This window comes from Heloderma suspectum, chromosome 5 (genome assembly GCF_057233095.1).
Source record: "Heloderma suspectum isolate Gila_16-S chromosome 5, 16-S_ref, whole genome shotgun sequence".
NCBI classification, from domain to species: Eukaryota; Metazoa; Chordata; class Lepidosauria; order Squamata; family Helodermatidae; genus Heloderma; species Heloderma suspectum.
In genome coordinates, this window is record NC_139462.1 from 9,510,113 (window position 1) to 9,524,519 (window position 14,407).

At 47.1% G+C, this 14,407-nt stretch overlaps 1 protein-coding gene across 4 annotated transcripts in view; it reads right to left on the reverse strand.

Annotated features, from left to right (window-relative positions):
* PTPRA (protein tyrosine phosphatase receptor type A) overlaps nucleotides 1-12,337 on the reverse strand; it is a 190,637-nt gene extending 178,300 nt beyond the window's left edge. For all 4 annotated transcript variants that reach the window (XM_084855348.1, XM_084855350.1, XM_084855346.1 and 1 more), the window contains exon 1: nucleotides 11,986-12,337. The gene's annotated coding sequence lies outside the window, so the exon portion shown is untranslated. The remainder of the gene's footprint in view (nucleotides 1-11,985) is intronic.
* Between the last annotated feature and the right edge of the window lie 2,070 nt (nucleotides 12,338-14,407).

A 14,407-nucleotide genomic window follows, 5' to 3' on the forward strand; every position in this document is an offset into this window, starting at 1 on the left:
CCTTTTAAAGCCATCCAAATTGGTGTCCATCACTATATCCTGTGGTAGCGAATTCCATAGTTTAACTGTGCGCAGTGTGAAGTACTTCTTTTGTCTGTCCTGAATCTCCCATCAGTCAGCCTCATAGGATGGCCCTGGGTTCTAGTATTTTGAGAGGGAGAAAAATGTCTCCCTATCCACATTCTTCACATCATGCATAATTTTGTAGACCTCTATCATGTCTCCCCTTATCCTCCTTTTTTCCTAGCTAAGCAATCCCAGCTGTTGTAACTTTCTCTCATAGGGGAGATGCTCCAGTCCCCTGATCATTTTAGTTGCCCTTTTCCAGCTCTACAATATCTTTTTTTAGGTGTAGTGACCAGAACTGTACACAGTATTCCAAGTGTGGTCACACCATAGATTTGTATTTGGACAGTACGATATTGGCAGTTTTATTATCAATCCCTTTTCTAATTATGCCTAACATGGAGTTTGCCTTTTTTACAGCAGCTGCTCACTGGGTTGACAACTTCACTGAGCTGTCCACCACAACCCTGAGATCTCTTTCCTGGTCGGTCACCGCTAGTTCAGATCCCATCAGGCTATACTTGAAGGTGGGATTTTTTGCCTCAATGTGCATCACTTTACACTGATGACACTATGCTGATGACACTCAACTCCCATCTCTCCTTTCCATATAAGTCCAAAGAAGCTGTTCAAGTGCTAAATCAGTGTGATGCTGGTACTGAACTGGAAGAGAGCAAAGGAAGTAAAATTCAATCCAAATAAGATAGAGGTGTTTTTGGTCAGTCCAAAAGCAGATCAGAGAATAGGAATTCAACCTGTGTTGGATGGGGTTACACTACCCTTGAAGACTCAGGTTTACAGCTTGGGTGTACTCCTCAATTCAGCCCAGGGTTTGGTGGTGGCCAGGAGTGTACTTACTGGTGCTTTTGAATACCAGAAAAATAAAATGAAGATGTGAACATGGGTGAAGGAAAGCTGAATCTGACTACATAGTGAGAGAATAGGGTCTAGAGACAGAGACTAAGAATGGACCTGTTTCTATATGCAAAATCATCTGAGTAAGAACTTGGCAGGGTAGACTCATATAGTACCAGGCAAGACTAAAATTAGTGTAATTTTGTCCCATCACCCTTCCCTCTAAAATTTTTCTCCAGGTTATCTGCTTATACTAAGTACTAACAACTTCAATTCTTCAAAACTTATTAGGTTTGCAAAGCCTTTAGCATTTTAAACACCGCAATTTCAGCATCCTTCTTATGCTTGGCATAATTCTACATTTTTCTATGTAGCAATACCCACTCAAAAATAGTATTTTCAAAAAGTATTATTTCAAAAATATCCTGGTGAATGTTTTATCCACTGTATTAGGAGTCAGGAACTGGAAATTCTCAGTCAAATTCCTCCATACTTACACCAACCCAGAAGCAAGAAGAGTGTGTGTGTGGGGGGGGTGTTCACAAGGTTAACCAATGGACTAGAAACAGGACCTTGTCTTATCACCCTCTATTCTACCCTCATGTGACCCTCCAATAAAACTAGCTGGGGCACTAGACTATATAGAACAGCAGGAAGCTAGCTTGAATCAGCACCTACAGGGCATTCTCATTCTCTCTCTGCTGTTTCAATTTAATTTGTTGAAGTATTGAAGTATTACAAGTCATAATTTCTAGTTACATTATGTTCCTATTTTAGGCACTATACTGTAACAATCCAGCACAGAAGACACACCTTGCCTTATTCAAATTATGCAATTATTAGATGGGATAACGTCAAGGTAAAAAGGCAAGAAGGCCAAGAGTATCTCATTCCTAGACATGCATTTTAAAAACCCAAACATATGCATGTGTGCAACACTGTGCTTCAGACACACATTTTAATGCCACTGCAGAGTTGCCACCAGCAACACTAGACGTACAAGTGTAGAAGAAAGGGAAGGAAACAGGGTAGGACTCACAAAGCAATGCTTTTCTAAAGCAAGATGCCTGACCTCCTTTTTCATGAGGGGTAAGGCTAGGCTGCAGGAGCACTGGAAAGACACATTTCAATTTCTAAGCCATCCTGTCCCCATGTCTTGTGACAGATTACAATGGTTCCAGCAATAAAATCAGCAAGGAAATACAAGTGCTGCATGCAAAGTCAAGACTGATGGAAAGCAAGTAGATAATAGTGAGAGTATAGTTTGACAAGTCCCATTTTTAATGTCCGTTATCGGAAACCTTACTGTGGTACGTGCCAATACAAAAGGAAATATTCCACTTAAAAGCACAGAAAACCAAATTATCCTCAGTCCCCCCAATGTTATTGCTTTCTATCTGCCCAAGAATGATACCTTCTAATCAAACACATGGTTCTCCACCATGACAAGAGGATAGAAGGCCACAACCCTGGCATAAAGGACTGGTTTGAGAAAGACAGACTCCCACAAATGCTCAATGGAATGAAGCCTTACAGCCCTAGACCTTTGATGACAAGCTAACATGTTTACTCCACACTGGATGCTGCTATAAAACTGGCTTATAAAAGCCACCTGCCTGGTCACCAGTGGTAAGTTAAAAGATGCCTTCAGATGAAGTTGGCTCTTTTTCCTGTCAAACCATCAGTCATTAGCCCCTAAACCATTTGTAAAAATTATTGAGATAGTAACTTTGGCACATTTACTGTAAAGCATCTATAAACCAAGCACTAATTAGACTCTATACAAACTGTCAAAGACTACACAGGGGTTGCCAGTGTTGATTGCCCGTCACATTCTGACAAATCTTGGATATGCACTCAAGAGCTTTTCACTGCTGGAAGACAGAAACAGAATTCAAAGTGATCTTGATAGGCTGGAGTGTTAGGCAGAAAACAACAGAATGAAATTTAATAATGATAAATGCCAAGTTCTGCACCTAGGAAAAAGAAACCAAATGCAGTTACAAAATGGGCGATACTTGGCTCAACAATACTACAAGTGAGAAGGATCTTGGAGATGTTGGAGATCACAGGCTGAATATGAGCCAACCATGTGCTGTGGCTGCAAAAAAGGCAAATGCTATTTTGGGCTGCATTAATAGAAGCATAGCTTCCAAATCCCGGGAAGTACTAGTTCCCCTCTACTCAGCACTGGTTAGGCCTCATCTGGAGTACTGTGTTCAGTTCTGAGCACCACACTTTAAGAAGGATGTGGGCAAACTGGAGAGGGTTCAGAGGAGGGCAACGAAGATGATCAGGGGACTGGCAACAAAGCCCTATGAGGAGAGATGGAAAGAACTGGCCATGTTTAGTCTTGAGAAGAGAAGACTGAGGGGAGACATGATAGCACTCTTCAAGTACTTGAAAGGTTGTCACAGTGAGGAAGGCCAGGTTCTCTTCTCGATCATCCCAGAGTGCAGGACACGGAATAAGGGGCTCAAGTTACAGGAAGCCAGATTCCGTCTGAACATCAGGAAAAACGTCCTGTTATTATTACTAATATTATTATGAACCTGGCTAGTCCCTGCAAAGAGCAGTTCTTATGGGCATTGTAAGGCTGCCTCAGAATATGCAATCTTTTGTAGTAGATGTGTGTCCATGCACACTAACATACATCCTAATGTAGAAAGGGTTTTCAAATTTTTGACCACTGTGGTGAGGTCTTAAAAATAATTCTACCTTCCAGCTCTTTCCTCCTCTGCCAACCTGGTGTCCCTAATCTGTTTGTCAAGTTTCGCCTGGGCATGTTTGGCCTTGAGAAGAGAAGACTGAGGGGAGATAGGATAGCGCTCTTCACATACTTGAAAGATTTGTCACAGGGAGGAAGGCCAGGATCTCTTCTCCATCATCCCAGAGTGCAGGACACGGAATAAGGGGCTCAAGTTACAGGAAGCCAGATTCCGGCTGAACATCAGGAAAAACTTCCTGACTGTTAGAGCAATACGACAATGGAACCCATGACCTAGGGCGGTAGTGGGCTCCCCCACACTGGAGGCTTTCAAGATGAGGCTGGACAGCCACCTGTCAGGTATGCTTTGACTTGGATACCTGCATTGAGCAGGGGGGTGGACTCAATGGTCTTATAGGCCCTTTCCAACCCTACTATTTTATGATTCTATGACCCCTCACTGGAACTACAGAGACACCTCCCCTCTCATTCACTGAAGCAAAGAGCTATCCCAAGTTCCACAAACCTGACAGATCATGCATCAGGTTTTGTGTTACAATCAGAAGAGCGAAAGCCACAATACTTCTGGAAAGGACCAAACATTTCTTGACTTTCAAGTTAAGAGGTAAAAAACAAGACAGCTGCTATGTCACCACCTTGGGTCTACAATTTGTCTCTAAGGCCTAGATCTTTTTCGGAACATCAGCTCTGGAGAGACCAAGCCAGATTTCATCTTGCTATGAAATGCAGCCTGCCCCAACAAATATTTTGCAAAGTGTGGGGGTGAGGAGAAGCTACTTTTTCTTAATCTACCCTTGAGCTCATACCATAAATATTGCCTTTAAGGAATTAATTTATGAGGCCAGAAAAGCAAATATCTTTATTTGCAGTAAGTGGAAACATTCCTCTGTGAAAAAAGGTGGTTATGTCCAAAATGCATTATTAGAACGTTTTGCCCTCTTCCACATAAATAAGCACTTATTTCCAACGGCTTTTGCTCACTTACTCCTGCAGACCCAAATCTGTTAAGATCAGTCTCTGAGAAGAGACAGAGAGCATAGAACCAAAGATATGAACATCTTGCAAAGCACAGTTCAATTGCCTGCCTCCTCCACTTCACCCTAAATATGAAAAAGTGATGGTCTCCCAGTATTAAGCATAATGGCAAACCCAGAGGAATTGGACCTCCTTTAGAATATGTCCATGTGCCAGATTGCCACTGACAATATAACCAATAATCCAGGCTTGCAAGTAAGGCCACATATACTTCTATTAGACCACCTGCCCGTACTCACTAAAATTAGTCATGTGCTTGAAAGCAGCAGGCCTGGAAGAAAAATAAGGCAGCTCTCTAATGATTTACAAAAGCTTCTGTATCTGGTCACCTGTAGGTGTCTCTTGTTTGCTATTGGTTATCAGACAGATGACAATTTGGAAGCCTGCAATAACCAATGATCAATGCTGGATTAAGGGATAGCCGTGTCTTATACTAGGGGCCGCGGTGGCTTAGTGGTTAAGACGCTGAACTGCAGACCAGAAGGTCGGCAGGTCAGCAGTTCGAGACCCGAGTGCTGCATGACGGAGTGAGCTCCCGTCTTCAGTCCCAGCTTCTGCCAACCTAGCAGTTCGAAAGCAAGAAATTGCAAGTAGATAAATAGGTACCGCCTCGGCAGGAAAGGTAACAGCGTTCCGTGCACCTTGGTGTTCAGTCATGCCGGCCACATGACCACGGAAGCGTCTTCGGACAGCGCTGGCTCTTCGGCTTAGAAACGGGGATAAGCACCGCACCCTAGAGTCGGACACGACTGGTTGGAGACAGCTTTACCTTTTTTTTGTCTTATATTAACCATATTAGCCCATCCATGCCTCTCTAATTCACGTGCCACAATATTCCCTCTGTCTGTACTTCATAAAACTACAATCTAACAGTGACTTGCAAGGTGACTGGCCCCATTACACTATAACATACTCAGCATAAACCCCTACCCTCATTCATCCTAGCAATCCACCTAATGTGAGAGGAGAATGTGTCTCAATCCAAAGGGTAGCCCTTTATGTCAAGCAAGGAGTGCTAACTGCTCCACAGGAATGTCATCACAATCCAAAACACACATGGGAAATGCCTCTCCCTTCCCAGAAATGACAGCTTCAGTTTGCCCATCAGTCCATTTATCCCATTGTACAGTTAAGAGGCAACACTCATTCATAGAGTGATGCGTAGCAGGAAGAATGAGAACCCTATGTTTTTATCACTTACCCAAGCCCACTTTCCTACCACCAACAGGTTGACAACATGAAGCTACATGCCTTGACTTTTGCATCTCATGAGCCCCAGACTTCCTCCCAAACCTTGGAGGTGTAGGGTTGGGTGGGGATCATCTTGGCAGTTGCACAGCAATCCCCACTCCCATCCCAGCTCTAAGATTGGAACAAAGGCTGGGGGTTGTTTGGCTGCTGCACTGTCAAGATACTCAGAATGCCTCAGCTCCACAGGACCAAACCAACAAGCACCCTCACCCCCTGCTGCCTTTGCTGCTACAGAGGAATAAAAAACAGGAGGGGTTTCCTCAGCTGCAGAGCCGTCAGACTAGTAAAGGGAGGGCCACAGTCTTGGCAAACACAATTTTTGGCTTGGCTACCAGCTAAACCTTGTGGATCCCTGCACAGGGAGAAGTAAAATTACTGGAATTTTTGAATTCAAGGGAGGATAAGAAATGTGGGGAGTTTTGCAGGAGGTTTCAAAAGATGAAGATTTGGAGAATACCAAAATATATCCAACACTTTATCAAGCTTAAACTGACTTGAGTAATCTAACAATGCAATCCTAAACACATTTACTAGTAGAGAACTTCGAGGGACTTACTGTTCAGTAAACATGCTGAAGAATGTGCTGTAATACACAATACATTTAATGTTCTAACTTAGCACATCAAATTGGTATGTTTATGAAATGTAGGAGGGAGTGAGCCCCACTAAACCCTGTGGTGACTGCCTTCTGAGTAAGCATGTACAGCAGCAGACTGCAACTGTGAAGTTAGCTATCCTGAACCCATATTTTATTCAAATACCACTAAATAGAAGGCTCTAATTACTACAGCAAGTTTTATTTCTCTAATCAGCATCTCAACAATCCATGGTTTTCTAGTTTGAAATTTCACCTTGTGTTTCATGAACATCAGAAAGTGGGAGGTTTGCATCAGTAAGACATTTCTCCATTCTTTCACACTGTTAGTTTGTTCCTTGACTGTATGTGTGTCTTGTCAAACATTTATCATTTCATTTGATGCCAAATATTGAGAAATATGAGGCAAGTAAAGAGTTTGAAGCTATGTTGTGGCACACCAACAGCTGCTGGAGCAATTTGTTTGGCAGACTTCTAGTTTGGTCCTAAGCATGTTGCTTGTTTAGGAATCCAGACAAACACAATAGCAATGCTACTATTTTTCAATCGTACAGTCAGGAGTTTTGAGACAGCGTAACTGAATGTACCAAAACTTTAGAAACATTAAGCATTTCACTCACCATTCTGAAATAAAGCATTACATACGAAGCTGCCTTGTACCAAATCAAACTCCAGCTGGACTCCCCTCTCCTCACAGCCAGCTACCATCGACTGCCTTTGAACAATTCCAGGAGAGGGAGGGACTGAGGAAAACACCACACTGCTTTTCCAGCTGGACTTTACCTGCCCCCTGGCCATCTTTTCCCAACTGCCCTGTGGGATGGATCGTGATGATTTTTAAAAATTGTATTTAATATTGTTTGTCATGTTATTTTTATGTTACATGTAAGCCACCTTGGTAGATTTGTATCTTGAAAGGCGGCATATAAACAATTGAAATAAATAAATAAATAAATAAATTATTTATTTATTTCAATTGTTTATATGCCGCCTTTCAGGATCCATCTAGTTCAGAACTTTTTACATCAGCCTTCCCCAACCTGGTGTCCTCCAGATGTTTTGGACTAAAATTCCCATCAGCCCAGGCTAGCATAGCCAATGATCAGGAATGGGGGAGTTGTAGTCTAAAACATCTGGAAGGCACCAGCTCAGGGAAGACTGGTCTATACTGAATGGCAGCAGCTCTCCAGGGTTTCAGACAACTCTTTCCCAGTCCTTCCTGGAGAACCCAAGGATTGAATTTGGGACCTTTTGCATGCAAAGCATGTGCTCCACCACTACGCTACAACTCTTCCTCTATTAGAAAATGAATAGAGGCGGGTAAAAATCAACAGTTCAAAGAGGACCAGAGAGGGATGGAGGGAGAGAAAAGTGTCTAAATAAGGCTATTATTCTCTTTAAATAAAAGAGATCAGACAGCCAAGCTCCATAGAGGAGCCTAGCTGTACTTTAAAGATAGCCAAATCAAAAATGGAGAATGTATGATTGCTGTTTACTGGGGGTGAAGTGGGCTAAGGAACCACCTATGTATTTATGATTATCTTCGTGGAGTTTATTCTCTATGGACAGTAGAAATACTCTGTAGTAGAGCTGTGTGTTTTCCACACCTTTCCCAAACTCTGTGGGGAAGTGTAGCTACAGAAATGTAGCTACAATTTTTTTAATTTATTACATTTATATCACACCTTTTCCTCCAAGGAGCCCAAGGCAGTGTACATGGCCCCCACCCCACTCTCCGTGAGATAGGTTGGGCTGAGAGTCAGCGAGGGTGCAGCCCTTCAGACTGTACTGCTGCTACTCAGAAGTCCCTGAACTTGGAGGCGCCCAAGATTCCTATACCCTGCCAGGCTGAAGCCAGCAGGGCAGGAGGAGCAGCAGAGGCAAGCTCCCTGCCCTCCAATCTTTGAGTTTTCCCTAGACCCATCTAGCGAGTGCACTTCAAAGGGGGTGGGGAGGCTGGAGGAGAACAGGATAAAACTTATCCTGGCCTCTCCAGTCTCCTCGCTCTCTTCCCACCTTTCCCCTGTCTCTGAGGATGTTTTTCCAGGCTCGCAGAGGCAGCCAGAGCAGTTCTCTTCATGCCAGTTGTGAGGGGTGTCTCCATCATCAGAAAGGATTTTCTGAGTCATCCTATGCTCCCTGAGACACTTGCCCAGAGACCATAGGATAGCTCTCTGACTGGCCCAAAGACACACAGTGAGTATCACGGCCAACTGGGGATTTGAACCCAGGTCTCCCCAGTCTTAGTCCAACACTAATTGCTACACCACAATGGCTCTTATAAGGAGCCTTGAGCAAGGCACATACAAAGCTTCATGAAGTTACAGTGCCCATTATATGCACAGTCACAAACTGAAGAACATGCAGTATGACCTTGTGACCTTTTACACATGGCACTAGATCCCTGGTCTTCACTGCAATGCTGTGGGCCACTGGTGACTCGCAAAAGCTCCAAGTTCGCCTCCCCTCTCTCCCCCTGCTCGATTTGACAGGAGCTTGAGGCGGGGTAAACTGTTTCCCCCACACCAGGAGGACCTGCCACCACAGCTGCCTTCCCTCCCTTTGCTGCCGCCACCACCACTGCTATGTCTCCTACCCCCTCCCTACTCATGCTGTTGCTGCCACCCGCTCTGAGTGATTCAGCAGGTGGCTGAGCTCTCTGAAGAGCCGCGTCGGATGGTGCAGCTCTTCAGAGAGGCAACCAAGCCCAAATACTACAGGCAATCTCCAGAGTCACACCTCCTCCCACAATGCCGGACTCAAGGAAGGACCCCTCAGAGCCAGGCATTTGGGCATGGCTGTCTCTCTGAAGAAAAACAATGAAGAAAAGAAAATGGAGAAATCCCAGGTGCCTATAGGCACCTGAGATTTCTCCATTTTCTTTTCTCCATTGTTTTTTTTCTGCACACGTGCCTCCCTTCCTCTCTTTATCATCCATATGTCTTTCTGAAGAGCCATACTGGCTGCTTTTCTGGCCGATGCAGCTCTTCAGAGCTGGCTGCAATGCATAGCAGGAGGTGATGGCAATGTGGTAGACAGGGAGGAGGGAGACAGTTGCAGTGGGTAGGTAGGGAAAAGGAAGATAGAGAGGAGGAGGTAGACAGACCAGGCAGGCAGAGGGGAGGAGGTAGACAGACCAGGCAGGCAGAGGGGAGGAGGTAGACAGACTGGGCAGATGGGCAGGCTGGAAGAAGGGAGACACAGCTGCGGGGGGGGGGGTACTCTCACACTGATTTTTTTTTTGCCACAGTGGCTCCCACTTAAAAAATAGAGGAGACCACTGCACTAAATACTATAAACATGTATTGACAGAAATGGTGATTTATCCAAGGGCTAGGTTAATATGTTCAGTTCAGAATCTATTTCTTTGGGAAGGGGTCTATAAACCTTTGCAAAAGAGTAGGGTACGTGTTATCTATACTGCAGCTATGATGTATTTCTGATGATACCTCTTTGGAAGAAGAGGGCACCACGGAATGTCCATTTTGCACAGTCTAGGAACTTGAGGGGGCAACCATCTTCTCCACAGATAGAGATGAAAGTTCAGTGGTGGAGCATATATGTTGCCATGCAGGTCCCAGGCTCAAAACCTGGCATCTCCAGTTAAAAGGGTCAGGTAGCAGGTAGTCTGTCTAAGACTCTGGAAAGCTGCTGGTAACCAGACTAGACAATACTGAGCTAGATGGACAAATACTCTGGATCTGGAGTAACACAGCCTCGTATGTTCCTGTGATGGTGGAAATGAGATATGGAAGGGCTTGCAGACATCTGAAGCTAGGGATTGATGTTTTCAGGTACTTTGTTAAGCACTAGTGTTATGGAATGGGGGTTGGGGGGAAGAGAAGTTTTATTCTCAGAATGGCCTCAAAGCTATTTCAAGGAGGAGGGGAAAGAGAGAAGAAACCCTCAGTTAAGGGGTACTTTTTAAACTCAGACCAAGTTGGCCCCCCTCATAAAAGTGAGAAGTTCTACGCCAGTGTGCCAACTCCAGCATTATTGTGGAGAGATGATATTGTATGGGGGTTGGGGGGGAGAGAGGGGCATATGTCTGCACTAAACTTTCTTCTCCATTAAAATCAGCCCTTAAATATAGATCAATATATATTTACTGATTTAAGCAAATGGCGATCAAGTGAGGAAGAATAACTACTGAATTAGATAACGTAAATAATGAGGGAAGGATTTGTTTTGTATGACCCACAGTTATTCTGTAACATTATAAGGGAGTTTATTAATCAGTTTCGTGCACGGTCTGTTTAATACCATTTCTCAGCTATCTGTGCAGCTGGAATACCTGACATTGTATATCATATATTGAAAAAAAAGAGACAAAAAAGCAGACACAGCTCACAACCTAACCAAGTCTACTCAACAGCTACCTTTGCTGGACAGCCACTTCAAGGCCAAAGCTCCAATTCCCATCCTCCCAGATGTCTAACTGCCAAGTCCTGTTCTACAGATACAATTTTTCCTCCACACCCTTTTCTTGCTTCTCAGTTGGCAATTTGGGGGGGGGGGAGAACAGGGTGAGGGAAGAAGACATGTAGACAACATCCAACACGGATCTGGATACGGCCCAGGGGCCTCCAGCTTCCTCATTCCTACCTCACACACACAGAATCCTGCATACATTGGAAAGGGAGGAGAGGGAATGGGTTGTTTTGAAGAAAGATGCTCTGCAATAAGGGCTAGACAGAAACACACTTTAAAAAAAAAAAAATCCTGAAAAGGCTCTTATGGTGCCTTGAGCACCATTTCCTGGTAGAAAGGTGTGGTATTTATTAAATAAATAAATATAAATTATGTACGGAGGGGAAGAGGAGATTCTAGGTTGAACCCCACTTCTCTCAAATTCCCAATCCTGAAATTAAGTTGGAGGAGGTAGGTGGCAGTTGGGATTTATTTACCAAGATCCTGGAGAGAGGGAAAGAAAAAGGTGCCTCGCAATACAGGGGCACCCTCCTCACCCTCAATAAAAATCTAGGGGGAAAACCGATGGGGGGGGAGGGAGGAAATGCGAGTCCACCCCCCCACCTCTGAAAACGAAACTGTTGGAAGGCGAAGGGTTTTTAGAAACTTACTACAACTCTGATTTGCCATTAGACAGTCGCCTTGAAACAAAACACCCCCACGCAATTTTTAAGGGGGGGGGGAGGCGCTGTTTTAGACCTGACACCCTACGCAGACTTCCCCGCGAGTAAGCAGCGCTGAACCCAGCGCGGCTACCTATCCCACCCCACCCCTGGGGTAACCGCGCGCAAGTTCCCCCGCCCCTCCCAAATCAAACTGCGAAGGCGGGGGGGCAAGAGGCTTGCCCGCGGCGCCCCCCCGCCGCCCCGTAATCCGCGCCGGCACCCCGCGCTTTGGGGCGGGGGGCCGCGGGAGGGGCTCCCCCCGTTTGAACTGCGGGGGGGAAGAGACCGGCGGCGGCGGCGGCGGGATGACTCAGACTCACCGCTGCCGAGCGATGGCGGAGGATGGGGGCGCCGTCGCCGCCCGCTCTGCCCTCAGAGCCCCGCGGCCGGGGGGCGCCTCCAGTCCCTGCGGCGGCGGCTGCTGCTCCTCCCCTTCCCGAGCGGCGGCTCCCGAGCCTGCCCGCCGCCCTCGCCGTGCCGCTCCATGCACGGGGACGGGTGGAGGGGCGCAAGGCGGCGGCGGCGGCGACTATTCCAGCCTGAGGTAATTTCCAGGCAGCGAGCGAGCGGGAGAGCGGGCGAGCGGCGGGCGGTCTCCGTCACCCCCTCCCCGGCAGAGGCGCCTCCTCACGCGGCTTCGCCTCGCCCGCCTTTCCTCCCCTCGGCGGCGACGCCTCCAGCTTCCCCCCTCGGCCCAGGACGGCGGCGGCGCATGGAAGCCGCCCGCCGATTGGCCCGCCGAGAGGACGGCGCTGGTTGGCTGCGGCGCGCCAGGACGCTCCTCCCCGCTCCTCCCCGCTCCCCCGGCCCGGTCCCCGCCCGTGCCGCTTCCCGGGCGGCTCTGGGCGCGCGCCGCCCGGGGGGCCCTCCGCGCGCGGGGCGTGTGTTCCGGGGCCCGGCCCGGCTCGGCTTCCCGGGGAGCGCAGCCCACGCGCTCTTGGGCTTGGTGGGGCTTACTTCCGAGTAAGCACGCGTCGGGTCGGGCTGCGCTTCAAGGCCGCAACTGCGTGCATGCTTATCTGGGAGCAGAACCGTAGGACAGCAGGGTTGGAAGGGGCCTGTAAGACCAGCGTTGTAAGGCCCGTTAAGCACTCTGAGTAGACACCTATGGGAATTTACTTCAACTGCAGCTACACCTGCTCAAGGTCTCCTTAATGCACATGTAGTAAAAGTACTAAAGCCCTGTCCTCTGTTGCATCGGGCTAGTCTCTCTCTCACACATACACACACCCTTCATCTGTGCCCCCCCCCCTTAAGGTTACAATCCTATCCACACTTACATGGGAGTAAGCCCCATCGAACTCAGAGGGACTGACTTCTGAGTAGATCTACATAGGATTGTTCTGCATATCCCATCTACACCTCCTTTACCTACATGTATACACATCATTTTACATGCATGCATACACAAGGTTGTCACAGAGAGGAAGGCCAGGATCTCTTCTCCATCATCCCAGAGTGCAGGACACGGAATAATGGGCTCAAGTTACAGGAAGGCAGATTCCGGCTGAACATTAGGAAAAACTTCCTGACTGTAAGAGCAATACGACAATGGAACCAATTACCTGGGGAGGGGGTGGGCTCTCCCACCTTGGAGGCATTCAAAACGAGGCTGGACAGCCATCTGTCAGGGATGCTCTGACTTGGATTCCTGCACTGAGCAGGGGGTTGGACTCGATGGCCTTGCAGGCCCCTTCCAACCCTACTAGTACTATTATACTACTATCACTACCACCACCTCTGTGTCTCACTCTTATGCACCTGGAAGAAAAATTAAAAGTCACAAAGCAGACTTACTGCTTCCCTCTGGTTTGCTCTCGAGACTCCATGCACACTCCCTTGTGTCCTGTGTTCTCTGGCCTTGAGCAGTGAGTGGTTGACTCTACAGCAAGCCGTGTGACTCGCAGGGGCATCCTTAAGAAATGCGCCACTGAGACAGACAGATGTGGCCCGCTCATGTCCTGAGCCAATCACAGCAATAGTAGGGCAAATAGCTGAGCGTTCCCTCTGTGGGTTAAGGATGGCTACAGGAGACAAGGCACAGAACATCCACAGAACAGGAAGTTCAAGGAAGAGACTGAGATGTGGATTCCTGCATTGAGCAGGGTGTTGGACTCGATGGCCTTGTAGGCCCCTTCCAACCCTACTATTCTATGATTCTATGGATTGTGTGTATAGCAGCAGCAGTCTTCTGAAGCTGCCAGGGGTGGAGCACAAGAGTTTTCTACAGGTGAGGGACACGAGACAAAGTACGGACCCTGGCAGGCGGAAAGGTATCACTCCCTGCCCTTATTGACAAGCCTTTGCTGTTAGGATTGTAACCTTTACACAGCCAGATCCTTTACATTATTCCTTTGCTGAGGGAACTGCACTGGCTGCCCATTCACTACAGGGCCAGGTTTAATGTTTTGGTACTAGTGTACAAAGCCCTAAACAACTTGGAACCAGGGTACCTGAGAGAGCATTTTCTCCCTTACCAACTTGCCTAGTCACTGAGGAGATCAGAGGACACGCTCCTGGTGGTTCCACTTGGACCACTGGCCCGATTGGAGTCCACCTGGGGAAGACCCTTCAGTGTGGTGGCCCCCCTTTTTGGAACTCCTTGCCCCTGGAGGTCAGGCAGGCACCAACATTGTATTCCTTCCGGTGCCTCCTGAAAACGGTTCTATTCCAGGAAGTATCCCTTGAATGACCAGCCATGGTTTTTACTGGCATTCTGATTTTAATAATTTTAATACGGTT